Raw genomic sequence first — 14,934 nt, forward strand, 5'->3', positions numbered from 1 at the left:
CCATACAGTCTTGATGACCTTGGCCTGTTTCATGCTGCTGAAGTCTTTTTGACAGTGCTTTCCAAGCAGATGTTCCACGACATAGCGGTATGTCGCCAGTGCCAAATAATTTGCAACAAAAACAAAAAATGGCATCTTTCTGAACTGAGTACATTAACCATGAACATCTTATTTTCTCGCCATTTGCCATGGTTTGATAGAAATGAGTATTTGTGAACCTCCGTCTTTCCTCGTTAAATGGAAATTCGTAACTTTCATTCTGCTGCGGTGGGCCACGTGCAACAATGTCACACACTTGCCTGTCCGATATTATAGACGGCCAATCTCCTGGATCATCAGTCAGTGGTTCAGATTCAGATACTTCTTTCCTGGCAGCAGCTGGAATATCTGTCACAGTTTTTTGGTAGAACAATTGGCTTCACCTTCGACCTCACTTGAAGCACTTCTGGATACGATTCATCGCTGCTAGCGCTGTCCATTTCATGTGCCTGTACGTTGGATTGCAGTGCAATACACGTTGACAACTTTGGAATTTTCTCAAGTTCCTTCTCGGCATCTTTTGCTGCCTTTCGTTTACTAGCTCTGCTCTTATACATTCTCTTAGACATCACAAAGCACGCTTCTGCGTTGGAAACAAACAACTAAAATAACAACATTTATCCGTCGACCGCCATTATGAACGCAAATACACATTCTTTGAATGGGTCCAACTACAATTCAAAACTGACCGACAGACAACTGATGTAGCCAATAGCATTATGATTTATCATAATGACTTCACGGTTTTGTCAGTAAAACCGACATGGATTGTGCAATAGCATCAATAAATGTCATTTACCTAGTTATACCTCACATTTTTTTGCCACTTTTAGGGGTCCTTGCGGGGCCCCTCCGGTCAGAGGGTACAGAAGGCGCTCGCTACGCCTCTGCCCAAGTGATAGATACCAAAATGGCTTTCTACATTTATTTCCCAATGTTCGTTGACCTTGTTACAAGAGACAGGAAGGCTTCCTACCGGTCTTTTCTACCTGTTTGACTTCCCAATTCCCTGCTGATTCATATGCAAATAGGGCTTCCACTGTTTTGAGGGATAGCTCAGTGGTTTGAGTACTAGCCTGCTTGCTAAACCCAGGGTTGCGAGTTCAATCCTTGAGGGGGCCACTTAGGGATCTGGGGCAAAAATTGGTCCTGCTAGTGAAGGCAGGAGGCTGGACTCAATGACCTTTCAAGTCCCTTCCAGTTCTAGGAGATTGGTTTATCTTCAATTATTATCTATTACACTGCTTAATCTACATTGGCAATACATAGAAACAGCTATCTGTGTTTGATTACAGACTTTAAAGCATTGTATCAGTGAGTTTCTGTAATTCCTCATATAGTGTTAATGTGTACATTTTACAATATTAATCACTGTGATTCATAAAAGAACTTACTTGATACACTTATAATACAGCAATATCATATACAATCATTTGATTCAACTGCTTATCACATGAGTTTCAGAACCCTGTGTCTTTTTAGCTCAGTAAATCACTGAAATACATTCTCAGATAACATTCCTCTTCTCCTGTTGGAAAGATGCCATGTGGTCTGGTGAAGATTTCATACTGGTTCCTCTCCTGCTGGCGATAGTTGAATTGTTACTGCCTTCCCTTGTTAGCTGCATCCCTTTGTCTGCCTTACATGTAAATGAACCTTCATTATCTCTGCCTAATGAACAGGCTGGCAAAGCAAAGGCAGACTGTGCTCATGCACTGCTTGCCAAACTCACATTTTAAGAACAATTCTAGCACACATTTATAATTCTTTTTGCACATCTGATACATACATCACACAAGTTTATTAATGATATATTACATGCCATCTTCTGGGTATAGATTGTGACTACAGTGTGTTAGTGTGATGATGTATGATTGACTATGACCATTTTTACCATTACATACTTGCAAAAAAATCTTGCACAATGTGTCATGCAAGGAAAAGTTATAATTTGCGAAGGATTATTCTGTTTATATTCATGTATCATTTTTATATCAGAAATTATTAATTTTGGCTATGTGGTGGCATCATACATATGTGTTGTATTCCTGGGTAACAGCCACCAGGTAAAATTTACATTAAGGCTAGATGGCTATGTAGTGATGGCCCATCAGGGAGATACAATTCTCACAATAGGCCACAGAAGAAACTTATTACATCCAGATAGCTCTTCCTGTGGATGCCTCAGCAAGAATATGGGCAATGGCTGCCCCTGTGAGTCATCAAGCCATGTAAGGACATGCAATATGCTCATGTGATTCTGGACTCCATCTTAGGCCAATAACTTTCCACAAATGAAGATAGTAAATTTCCAGGCACATGGCAGAGTATATAAAAGACCCCAGAGATATCTCCATTTTGCCTCTTTCCTGTCCTGATTCTCTGGACTGTGGATTTACAACTAAAAGGAACATTTTGGACTATGAACTGAGAACCTCCCAATCTTCTGCAAGTTACCAGAGAGACTTTAAAAGCCAGCAGTCTATTCTATCACTGCCACAAAACTTAAATAAGGACTTTGCGATTATTTGTATATATATGATTATCTCTATTTGCTTTCATTATTAACCTTTTTTAGTTTTATTAAAGGATTGGCATCAGCATGATTATTGGATAAGATCTGACTTGTATATTGACCAAGCTATGTGGCTGATCTCTGGGGATTAGAAGGACTCTATATCTGATTAAACTGGTTTTCAGTAACCGCTCATCATAGAGTCTAGTGTCGGGTGGTGAGACAAGGGCTGGAATACCCAAGGAGACTGCATTTTTGACTTCCTGTTAACCAGTGCGGCGAGACAAAAAATTACTTTTGTTGCTGGCTTTGTTAGTTTATCATTAGATTATATTACCAGTTTGAGGTGAGTCTGCCATATTTCTCAGCAGTTTGTCCTGAATTTGGCATCTTCATCTGTGACCCATTGAGGCATGGTGATGGTTAGGCATAGTGAGTATGTCAGAACGGACAAGAGTTTCTGACAGTAGTGAAACACCAATGGGCCTCTGTCACTCTCCATACTATTAAAATACCACATTAGGGCTGCACAAGGGAAATGGGCATGTATAGCCTACATACCGAAGAAGGGTTGCCAGTGGAAAGAGTGGGGAAAAGGATCCAGGTTTACAGAGATCCAGTGGACCCAAAGCAACTGAAGGGGCAGGGAATGGCTGTCTCCACTACCTCACACCACAGCTGAAATTAGTGTCTATCCTGCTGTCACACTCTGACGGTTCTGATTTGGGATTAAATAGAATATTTCACCTTCCCAACAGAATCCATTTACTGTGCCTTGATGTGGAAGAGGTGGATTTCATCCAAATTGATTAATAAGATAATTTGGAGATATAAAGGATTTGTAATGGACTATTTGGCCTTTCATCTCCATGGGCCAAATTTATATCTGGTGTATTCCAAGTTCACCTCCATTGACCTGAGATGATACCAGAAGTCCACCTAAGGCAATAGAGTTGTGCACACACAAGAAAATGTTGGCTTTGTGTGACATGGTTGATTTAGTTTTCATTAGGCAAGACTAGAGGTGGGCCAAGCCAAAAATTCAGATCTAAACTATTTGTTTGCATTGCTTTCTAGCAAATGGAAAAAAATAGCTAGGAACAAATGGAGAGAAACTGGAAGGCTAGCAGACCTGAACCAGGAGGGTGTTCCATGCATAGAGGGCACCATGGAAGTGAAGCAAAGCCAGAAATGGGAGGGGAAAAACAAACATGAAGAGCACATCAAGACAAGCAATGCTGGTAGAGTGAAGGGGATGAAGCAATGATAAATGAGTTAGGCTTGAGCAAATTGATGTAGGGCATTTAAAGAAGATGAAAAGTTTGAACTTGATTTGAAGAGGGGGATGACAGATTCGTGTACAAGATAATTTTGGTTACTGTATTTTAGACAAACAGGGGTCAGGAAGTAAAAGGAGAACACGGAAATCAAAGTTTTAGATAACCAGAGTATTAACAAGACTCTTAGCCATTTAGACATAAGGGGAAGGTTCATGTTTTGAAATGTTACAGAAAAAGAAGTTACAGGACTTGGTAATATACTGGATGTGTTGGCAAAAGGAGAGGGAGGATACAAAAATGACCCCATCATTGTGAACCTGAGCACGTGAATGTGGTGACTTTTCAAAAATAGAGAAGGAAGGAAAGAGGACATGGTTGGGCAAGGTGGTTGTGAATCAGTATTTACCACAATAAGCTTGAGTTTGTGCCAAGCCATCCCATACGCTAAAGAGGAAGCCAGGAACCATATGTGGGGATGGTCCGAGGAAACTAGAAACCCCTATGGTCCTCCTTCCTCACATAAACCCTCCCCTCAACAGTGCCTCACGCCACTCCAACCTGGTACTGTTTGTTACAAAGTGGGATAGATCAGTATAAATTGGGACCTCAATTTGTATTCTGGGCTGAACATGTCTAAGTTTGTCTAAAGCAAAGTTATTTCATATCATTCCAGATAAGCACTTTTCCTGGCAGGGGCAGGGCAGCTAATAAACACACACACACAGACACACACACACACACACACACACACACACACACACACAGAGATTTGGTTAGGGTTGGTCCTGCTTTGAACAGGGGGTTGGACTAGATCAGGAATCGGCAACCTTCAGCCGGCCCAGTTTGTTTACCTGCTGCATCTGCAGATTCGGCCGATCGCGGCTCCCACTGGCCGCAGTTCGCCACTCCAGGCCAATGGGGGCAGAAAAAAGCAGTGGCCAGCACATCCCTTGGCCTGTGCCACTTCCCACAGCCCCCATTGACCTGGAGCAGCAAACTGCGGCCAGTCGGAGTCCCGATCGGCAGAATCTGCAGATGCAGCAGGTAAACAAACCCACCCAGATGCAGCAGTTAAACAAACCCTGGTGAGCCACATGCCAGAAGTTGCCCATACCTAGACTAGATGACCTCCTGAGGTCTCTTCCAATCCTAATCTTCAATGATTCTACGACTCCGTTCAGCCTGAACACTGAAACTTCGGACCCAAACAGGTGAAGTCAGACTAGGGGAGGGTGCATCACAGAACTGTTTGGTTTTCAAAGATCTGTAACTCTTGAATGTTTTTAAGAGTAAAATGACCTTACTTAAAAACATTCCTTCACTAAGCCTGTATTTTCCTGCTTCCCTCTGACATTGTCCCCAAAGCAGTTCAACTGGAAGCCATAGTATATACCAGGGATCAGCAACCTTTGGCACGCGGCTCACCAGGATAAGCACCTGGCAGGCTGGGCAGGTTTGTTTACCTGCCGCATCCACAGGTTTGGCCGATTGTGGCTCCCACTGGCCATGGTTCGCCGCTCCAGGCCAATGGGTGCTGCAGGAAGTGGCGTGGGCCAAGGGATGTGCTGGCCACTGATTCCTACTGCCCCCATTGGCCTTGAGTGGCAAACCACGGCCTGTGGGAGCTGTGATCGGCCGAACCTGCGGACGTTGCAAGTAAACAAACTGGCCTGGCCCGCCATGGTGCTTACCATGGCAAACTGTGTGCCAAAGGTTGCCGATCCCTGGACTTGTAGTTCGTTTTCCCCTCCTCTCACATCTTTGGCCTATGTAGGACCTGTGATCCCTGCTGTTTTCTGGGAGCCCACTAGCCACAACCACTAATTTCCTAATCCAGAATGGTCTTCAGGATGCAAACAGGCATGATACATAGCACCTGGCATGAACACACTACAGCAGTGAGTGGCAAACAGCTACCATCTTACTACTACTGCCAAACAATTGACAGATTTTCCCCCTAAGCCCTCGCAAGTGATCGTTTTGGAAACAATAAAGTCAACAGAAGACAGCACACACTAGAGGTTTTTTCCTATACAATTTTTTTCTTGAGATCAGAAAAAATGCTGTTATTGTCTGAAATTGTTGGGATGTGCTAAATATGGCAAGCAGCTGTCAAAACTGCTTGTCAGGTTTTCTATTGTGAATTTTACTCACATCAAAACAACACATATGTATTCACTTCAAGCTTCACCTTAGAAGATCTACTAATTATAGGACTGTAAGGGACCTTGAGAAGTCAGAGTCTAGTACCCTGTGCTCACGGAAGGACTAAGTATTATCTCAACCATCCCTGACAGGTGTTTGTCTAATCTGCACTTAAAAATTTCCAGTGATGAAAATTCCACAAACTCCCTTGGCAAATTATTGCTGTGCTTAACTACACTGACAGTTAGGAAGGTTTTCCTAACCTCCAGTTTAAACTGCCCTTCCTGGAATTTTTAAGCCCATTACTTCTTGTCCTACCCTCAGAGGTTAAGGAGAACAATTTTTCCTCCTTCCTTCTTGTAACAACCTTTTATGTACTTGAAAACAGTTATGTCCTCCCTCAGTCTCTTCAGTTCCAGACTAAACAAACCAATTTTTTTTCCAATCTTCCTTCTTAGATCGCATTTTCTAGACCTTTAATCATTTTTGTTGCTCTTCTCTGGACTTTCCAATTTGTCCATATCTTTCCTGAAATGGACACAATACTCCAACTGAGGTCTAATTAGTGTGGAGTAGAGTGGAAGAATTACTTCTCATGTCTTGTTTACAACACTCCTGTTAATACATCCCAGAATGATGTTTGATTATTTGCAACAGTGTTACACTGTTGATTTATATTTAGCTTGTGATCCACTATGACCCCCAGGTCCCTTTCTGAAGTATTCCTTCCTAGGCAATCATTCCCTATTTTTGTATGTGTGCAACTGATTGCCTCTTTCCTAAATGGAGTACTCCGCATTTGTCCTTGTTGAATTTAATCCTATTTACTTCAGGCCATTTCTCCAGTTTGTCCAGATCATTTTGAATTCTAATCTTATCCTCCAAAGCACTTGCAACCCCTCCCAGCTTGCTATCATCCACAAACTTTATAAGTGTACTCTCTATGCCATTATCTAAATCATAGATGAAGATATTGAATGGAACAGGATGTAAAACTGATCCCTGTGGGACCCTACTGGATATGAACCTTCCAGCTTGACTGAACAACTGATAACTACTCTCTGGGAATGGTTTTCCAATCAGTTATGCACCGACCTTGTAATAGCTCCATCTAGGTTGTATTTCCTTCATTTTTGAGGACATCATGTGATATAGTATCAAAAGGTTTACTCAAGTCAAGATATACCAGGTCTACCGCTTCCCTCCATCCACAAGGATTTCTACCCTGTCAAAGAAAGCTATTAGGTTGGTTTGAAAAGATTTGTTCTTGACAAATTGATGCCAACTGTTACTTATCTCCTTATCTTCTAGGTGTTTTCAAATTGATTGCTTAATTATTTGCTCCATTATCTTTTTGGGTACTGAAATTAACCTGATGGGTCTGCATCTGACGTAGTGGATATTCACCCATGAAAGCTTATGCTCCAATGCGTCTGTTAGTCTATAAGGTGCCCACAGGACTCTGTCGCTTTTTACTGACTGGTCTGTAATTCTCCAGATTGTCTTTACTTTCCTTTCTATGAATTGGCATTTTTCCAGTCCTCCGGAATCTCTCCCATGTTCCATGACTTTTCAGATATAATCGCTAATGGCTCAGAACTCCTCAGTCAGCTCTTTGAGTATGCTAGGATATATTTCATCAGGTCCTGGTGACTTGAAGATATCTAACTAACTTATTCTTTCCCTATTTTTATCATCTAACCAGATGTCTTGTTGTCAAAGAAAGTGAGAACTTGGCCACTTTCCTACAAACACCTGACTTTAAAACATATAGGTTGCTTCTTAAGTCTCCAGGATAGGAACTTCTTATAGGACATTCCCAGAATTATTTTCTAAGGATAAATAAGCCAGTGTGTTTTACAGGTATCTAGGCACAATGCTGCTGTACAACATGCATATAGGTCCCCTGTTGATTATTTTCTTAAGTATATAGAAATTAAACTCCTCGTGTATGCAACTGGCTATTGAATCTAAATAATACAATTCCTCTTTCTATAAGAAAGTAAAATGTCCTGAAATGACTTACTCAAAGAGATTACTCAAGACTGTGGAATCATAATTACTGGTAGTGAAAGATGTGAATGTAAAATTAATATAATTTTAATTCCTGCACAGAGTGCTCTGAACCCCTCAAAAGACTATACCATTTAGTTATTTAAAGAATACAGTGAAGCCTGGAAAAACGTACAAGGCATAACGGCCAACTACCTCTTAGCATGCATAAGTTTAAAGTTGGTCAGCGACAATCAATTTTAAAAAGGAATAGATAGGAAAATACAGTTCTATCTTACCTAAAAGGTCTAAAAGGTTTCATATTTCTTTTTTTATCCACTTAATGAACTACATTTTATATTTAGCCATTCTTTCAGGGGAACAGTTGAAGATATAGAAGCCTTAATGTGTTTGCTTTGGTGTATTTTTAACTTGCCCATATTATACTCCAGATCTTCCAAGAGCAACAGATCATCAAATTGTTGGACTTTCAGTTTGGTTACAAATATAGTATGGAATGTAGAATAGATTCCATCGTCTTTTACACCAGTAATCTGTTTTTCCCCCCCATCACAGTCTGCGGCAAAATGCTTGTTTCCAAATATAACAAAATAAGTCTATTCAGGCTAAATTAAAAGGCATTTTACACATTTTGATGTCCATGTTTTTTCAATGCATTTGCCTGTAGCTGTAACTATTTTCTGTTTCTGTAACAAATGATTGGTGACCAGAGCTGAAAAGGTATGCATCCATCATGCAAATTAAAGACAATCAATGCTAGCTTCCTTTTTTTTATTATTAAAGTCTTGAATAAGAACGTAAAAGGTACTCCTGGAGAAAAAGTAGATAAGCAAGTACTATTAAACACATGCTGTTTAACAGCTATTCCCTAACATGCTTATTTATTTATATTTTTTTCTTTTTTGCTATTATAATGTTGTTAGAGCATTAAAATATTCAAATTATATATTTTCCACAAATATTACTACAATGTGAATACCTTTTCAAACTATACAGATGTTAGAAAATTCTATGAAAATTTTTTGCAGATATTTCCTTCCTTTATGTTATATATCAGTAGAGGAGAAAACAGTAAGACATTGAAAATAGATTATAAAATATCATAGCACTTATGAGAAATGTCACATCAAGTGAGGGACATTGCTCCATTTAGTTCAAATAAATAAAGATATTCAGCAAAGATACGAAGTAGGCAAAAATCCCAAAGTAAATCTTCAAACCTTTGCTAACTTCCATTCCAATCCCAGACTCGGACTACAAACGAGAGTTTAAAGATCAATTAGCCTGTCACAAGCTAAGGCAGTGATAAACTGAGGCTCGGGAGTCACAAGTGGCTCTTCAATGCGTCTCCTGTGGCTCTTTGCAACACATGATATTAAAACACTGTGATTTAATTATTAACCAATAAAAGTTATTAACCAGTCAGGATGCTGGTAAAGTAAAGTAGTAAAAGCTATGGAAAACATGTTTACCTTTGTTTGAGGCTAAATACCCATCTGTGCAGCAAGTGAATATGTGAAGTTTTCAGAATTTTACATTTGACAGCTTCTGAGGGTCAATGAAATGAGCCCGAAGTTATGAAATTTGGTTTGATGACAAGTGTCTGAACTTTTGGGTAAATATCCAAATGCCATTCCAAGATTTGAGATTGAATCTCTGTAGCATTGGGTGCTTAAGATGAGATATTGAGCACTCTAAACTCAGCCAGAATTTCACATATGTGGACCTGTACACACATGTGTACAGGGGCCTGCATGCATAGAGCTCATTGTCGGGCAGCAGCAAAAGGAGAAACAAACATAAAGATTTTTGTTTGTGTTAAGTTTGCATTCATTTCTAAAATGAAACACCTATCTCTGCCTTTAATCAATATTTAAGATTTGCAATTCTTAAGTAATTGTGATCAGTATTTTACTGTCAGGTTGAATCATTTGCTAAAAAAAATAAAAACCCAACACACACAACTAGGGTCATATAGGCCTTTAAATGAACTAAAAATCCTGTAAATTTCATCAGTATGCTGCTTTCTATTAAACCTGCAACCGTCAACATGAAAATTAAATTATGATAGCATAGTCAACCCTCTAAGATTGTCCTAGAGTTTCCAGGAATTAAAGATTAATCTCCTGGACACTGCTGCAAGACATCTGTGAGAAAAATCATGGGGAATTCTCAAAGTGAGTGCTGATTGGTGAATCAGATTTATCTTAGCAGTTCCTTGTTAGTATCATACATTCCTGGATAATTTTAGTCCATCTGGTTTGGGAAATGTCAAGACAATACTTGCTTGCCCTTCTCAAGCATGTTATGACATATTGGGGCTGCAACTTGTCAAGTAGCTACCATAAAGTCAGTGCTGTCTCACAGTGACCAAACAACTGTCTCTTGAATAATAACAGCATTTTGCACTTTCAAAAGTGGCAGATCCATTTTTCAAAATGGATGATCTTTACAATGGCTCTTCAAAACATTGTGACTGTGCCGGTATTGTTAAAAGGAAAAAAAGTACTATTCTATTTATGACAACTGGTGTAAGGACTTCGAGTATAAAAACTGTCTTTGCAAAGTTGATGAATTTACATCTCAATGTGTTTTCTATCTTCAAGCATTTTCCATTAAGTATGAAGGGAGATGAGCCAGTGCTATTCATGTGGAATGTACAAAACCCAAATCCTGAGAAAAAACAAACTGAGACCTCCAATTACAGCTTTTTTTAAAAAACGCACCACCATGAAAACAAAGACAACCCAGGAAAATCTAGTGATAGCAATATAATTAAGAGAAATTCATCCTGGCATGCATGAGCCATAATTTGTTATTATAGTTAAGATTGTTGGCAAATTACTTTCAAGGTTTTTACCAGAATTAGAAATTTAAAAAAGGCACATTGTGGATGTATAAAAGCAACTAACGTTGCAGAGAATGTTTTGGCTCTGGAATTGCAGGAACTTTTAGTTAATTATCTTAAGTTAGCACTTTTTCCCTCAGTTGCACTCGATAGCTCAAATAAGGGACATAACTTTTACCCTGTCACTGTTCATTATTTTTCAAAGACAGAAGGGACTAAAAATGGCTTATTTGATTTTCGCCACGGTAACGATGAGACAATTGACGCCACTGTTCCCCACATTTCAAATGTTATAGAAGAAAACAGCTCAGTACAAGCTGTGTGTCATCCTATATAGCTGATAACTCCTCTGTGAAATTTTACCAGAAGGTGAAACAACTGAATGGCAGAATGATTCAGTGCCATTGTAATTCATAACTGTATTAAAATGCCATGAAAGCTTTGAGTTTTGAAGTTTAATGTTTTATTCTGAAAATGTATCATTAATTCTCTTCTTCTACTAAAAAGACACTCTTAGTTCATGTTTTCGCTTTGTAAACACTGAGTATAAGGAACTTCTGTGCCATGTGCCAACAAGGTGGCTTTCCCTTCTGGCCCTCAGAGAGGGTGTACGGGCTTTGGAGACCAGAGTGGCTGAACTGGAGTTGCTGAGGGAGACAGAGAGGTACATAGATGAGACTTTCCAGAACACAGTAGAATAGTCCCACCCCCAGTATGATAGCCTCTGTGCTGTTGAGGATGGAAGTCCCAGGGAAGGGGAGCATCTAAACTGGAACAGAGGGAAACAATCCCATAGTCGGGACCCTCCTTCCAGAGGATGTTGTGGTATCCTCTCACACTGAGGATCTCTCTCCAGGGGAAGGAATTCCAGCTCTTAGAAACAGACAGGTATTAGTAATGAGTGATTCAATCATTAGAAACATAGATAGCTGGGTTTGCAATGAGCGAGAGAAACTCATGGTGACTTGCCTGCCTGGTGTGAAAGTTGCAGATCTCTCCAGACATCTAGATAGACGTATGTGTAAGAGATTGAAGTCCAGGACCTCCATGGTAGCATTCTTGGAGATGCTCCCAGTTCCATGTGCAGGGCCAGTTAGACAGACAAAACTGCAGGGTCTCAATGAGTGGATGAGATGATGGTGTAGGGAGGAGGGGTTTCGATTTATTAGGAACTGGGGAAACTTCGGGGAAAGAGGGAGCCTATACAGGAAGGGTGGTCTCCACCTAAACCAAAATTCAATCAGATTGCGGGCACTTAGTTTAAAAACTGCTCTACGACCTTTTTAATGTTAAGGGCTGGGGAAAAGCCAACAGGTGTGGAGAAGCACATGGTTTGGACATCCCTTATGGGAAGATCTATAAATAGAGAATCTCTATGTCTTAGTGAGGACAAGAGGATGGAAAATGATCAAATATAGGCAAAGTCTGATCAGAAACAGTCTAATAAAAAAAAGTCCCATTCAGTTACATTGTGTAATGGCAGACAGCTAAAGAGAACACTGTTGAGAAAAGCCACTTCATCAGCAAACAGCAGCAACATTTCTAACTCCTCAGTGGAATTAACAAAAATAAATTTGTTATTTTTAACTATAGTTTAGCATATGTGTGAGAGAGAGAGTGAGAGAATGAATAGTTGTAAAATGTAATTTTCTTACGTAAAGTTAAGTTATGGCTGTTAGCGATCTATTGCAGACTGATGACCTGTAATAGAGCACATCACTTGGAATAATTCAAGCTATACACTGTTGTAGTTTAGATCCTCTAACTTGTAATAAGGGATGTGTCTCTGATTTTTATTTCTAGATTATACTGTAGTAAGGATTATTAGTTACATCAATAAAAGATACTTTGACACTGGCAGTTCTCTTTCCAAAACAATCACTTTATCAGAAGGTTATATCCGTGTTCAAGTGTTACCTTAGTTACCTTGGAGACCCATACCCCCTTAATGTGCTCTTCCTGAGGTGATAGGCAGGTAAGTCCAGGAGTGCCCCAAAGCCTAAATTTCAGGGTAACATGAGGGCTAAGGAACTACATACCGTACTGTGACCAAAATTCTGACTGAGGCCACTACACACCACCATAATAAAGTACACTTCCTGGACCATTGTCTTGTTCTAATATAATTGAAGAAAAATATATGGTTGAGATCAACAACTGTGTTGTTAAATAAATAGCTATTGCAAATGCACTTCTAGTAACAACGTCAACTGGCAGCAAATCCACACTAGATTTTACAAGCAGAAAATATTGTAAACCTTTTTGGAAAGTATAAATGCATCCCAGCTATTACTGCAGCTGGTTAAAAATGTTTTAATCTCTATCTATACACTTAGTTAGAAAGCCAGCTGAAAAGTATCTCTAAGGAGCCAAGCAGATTTTTTTTTTTTGCTAGATAGTCATTCCCAAGTCTTACACACAATGTGGATTAATAGAAGTTGCACTGCAGGCTCTCTTCATTGAAGACACCTTATCCTTCATATTCCCACTCACTCACTGAATTAATTTCAATTTACTCATTTAATCACTCATCTATTTCTTATCTTCATAAGTGCAGGCACCAAGACAATAGAATAACTTGACACAGTTAGTGGAACTTCCAGGTTGGTAGATTTCTTATTCCAAAGCCAGTTTACAGATAAAAAATAAAATGCTTTTGTCATGTGCATCTTTGTGCTGCCTCTCATACTATCACTAGTAATCGTAACAGTCTTCCTGCCTCTTGTATCCCAGCCAGCCACCCGGTTTTTAGTCAACACTTCCTTTAAAAAGATAAATTACCGGTAATTCCTTTGTGAGGTGGGCTGCTATTGGTCAATCCTGACACTTTCAAGAAATGACAATATTGGCTGACAATACAACACCACAAGAGGCCACACTGAGAAGAAGAAAGGCTCTTCCAAACCTGCTTTCACTGCCACAAACAAGAGTAGTGTTCTTCCTTAATGATGGTTTTCTCCCCATCCTCAGCAGGTTTGTTGTTTTTTTTTTAAACACACTATTTAAAAACCTATTCTCTGTCTAATTTAGAATAAGATTGTGCCCATCCATGGATAGATCAGCCAGGAGTGAGGGGGAAAATGGAAAAAGAACCATTCCCAATTCCAGTCTGCAGAATTGCTAGGTACAATATCACTCTTAGTCCCTTGTGCATAAGAACTAAGTGAGGTTTCACAAAAGAACTGGGTTTTAAGAAGCAATTTAAAAATGGGGAAGGAGGGTGTTTGGCAGAGACAATGCAGGATGAAAGGAGCTGAGAAGAGAGATAAGGAAGAGGATGTTTGGGATTAAGAGAGCATATGGTGAATTAAAAGCCAAGTTTTAGATGGGGCCTTCTTTGGAACATGGCTCCTTTTTATCTGGGAACACCCAAACTTTTTAAAGTGCCATTCCCCTGCTGTCCACTAGACTGACCAGATAAATAGTGACCCTACAAATACAATTCTCAGACTCCCTTTCTGGAAGTCAAGCACTTTACTTCTGTGATATTTCTCTTACCAGTCAAGCTCAGGGTCAGATATGTTAATGGTCAAATGAATGAGATATCAAACTATTCTGTTTAGTAACAGCCAAAACGGAAGGTTAGGAAGTGAATGCAAACAAATTTTCTCCTGAAACCTATGACTTATTGTTTTATATATGATAAAACTATGCTAAAAAACAGACAAGAAATAAATTTAGCCTACTTTTCAGAAAATTCAAATTCACATGCATCTGATGAAGTGGGTATTCACGCACTAAAGCTTATGCTCCAATATGTCTGTTAGTCTATAAGGTGCCACAGGACTGTCGCTTTTTACAGATCCAGACTAACATGGCTACCCCTCTGGTACTTCAGAAAATTAGTTATTACACTGAGAAACTTATGAGAGTTTTGACAGATGCTATTGTCTACTTTACAGGGGTGATATAAAGATCAGTTCATGTTTCAAATTGTTGTGCAAAGTAGATTGAAATAAATATATTGGTGATAAGTATTATTGTTTATTGTTATTTATTCAAGTTTCCAGTTGAGGAAGAAATTCACTGTGATGCTTGAAACAGTCCTGTGCAAGCTCTAGGGTTACTGCAGAATAGAACAAGCAAATGAAGTG

General features: G+C 39.5%; 1 protein-coding gene across 3 annotated transcripts in view; it reads right to left on the reverse strand.

Annotated features, from left to right (window-relative positions):
• Window positions 1-14,934, reverse strand: part of GPC5 (glypican 5) — a 1,108,951-nt gene that overhangs the window by 456,004 nt on the left and 638,013 nt on the right. The gene's annotated exons all lie outside the window — the stretch shown is intronic.

The sequence above is a fragment of the Gopherus flavomarginatus genome, chromosome 1 (assembly GCF_025201925.1).
Source record: "Gopherus flavomarginatus isolate rGopFla2 chromosome 1, rGopFla2.mat.asm, whole genome shotgun sequence".
Classification (NCBI taxonomy): Eukaryota; Metazoa; Chordata; order Testudines; family Testudinidae; genus Gopherus; species Gopherus flavomarginatus.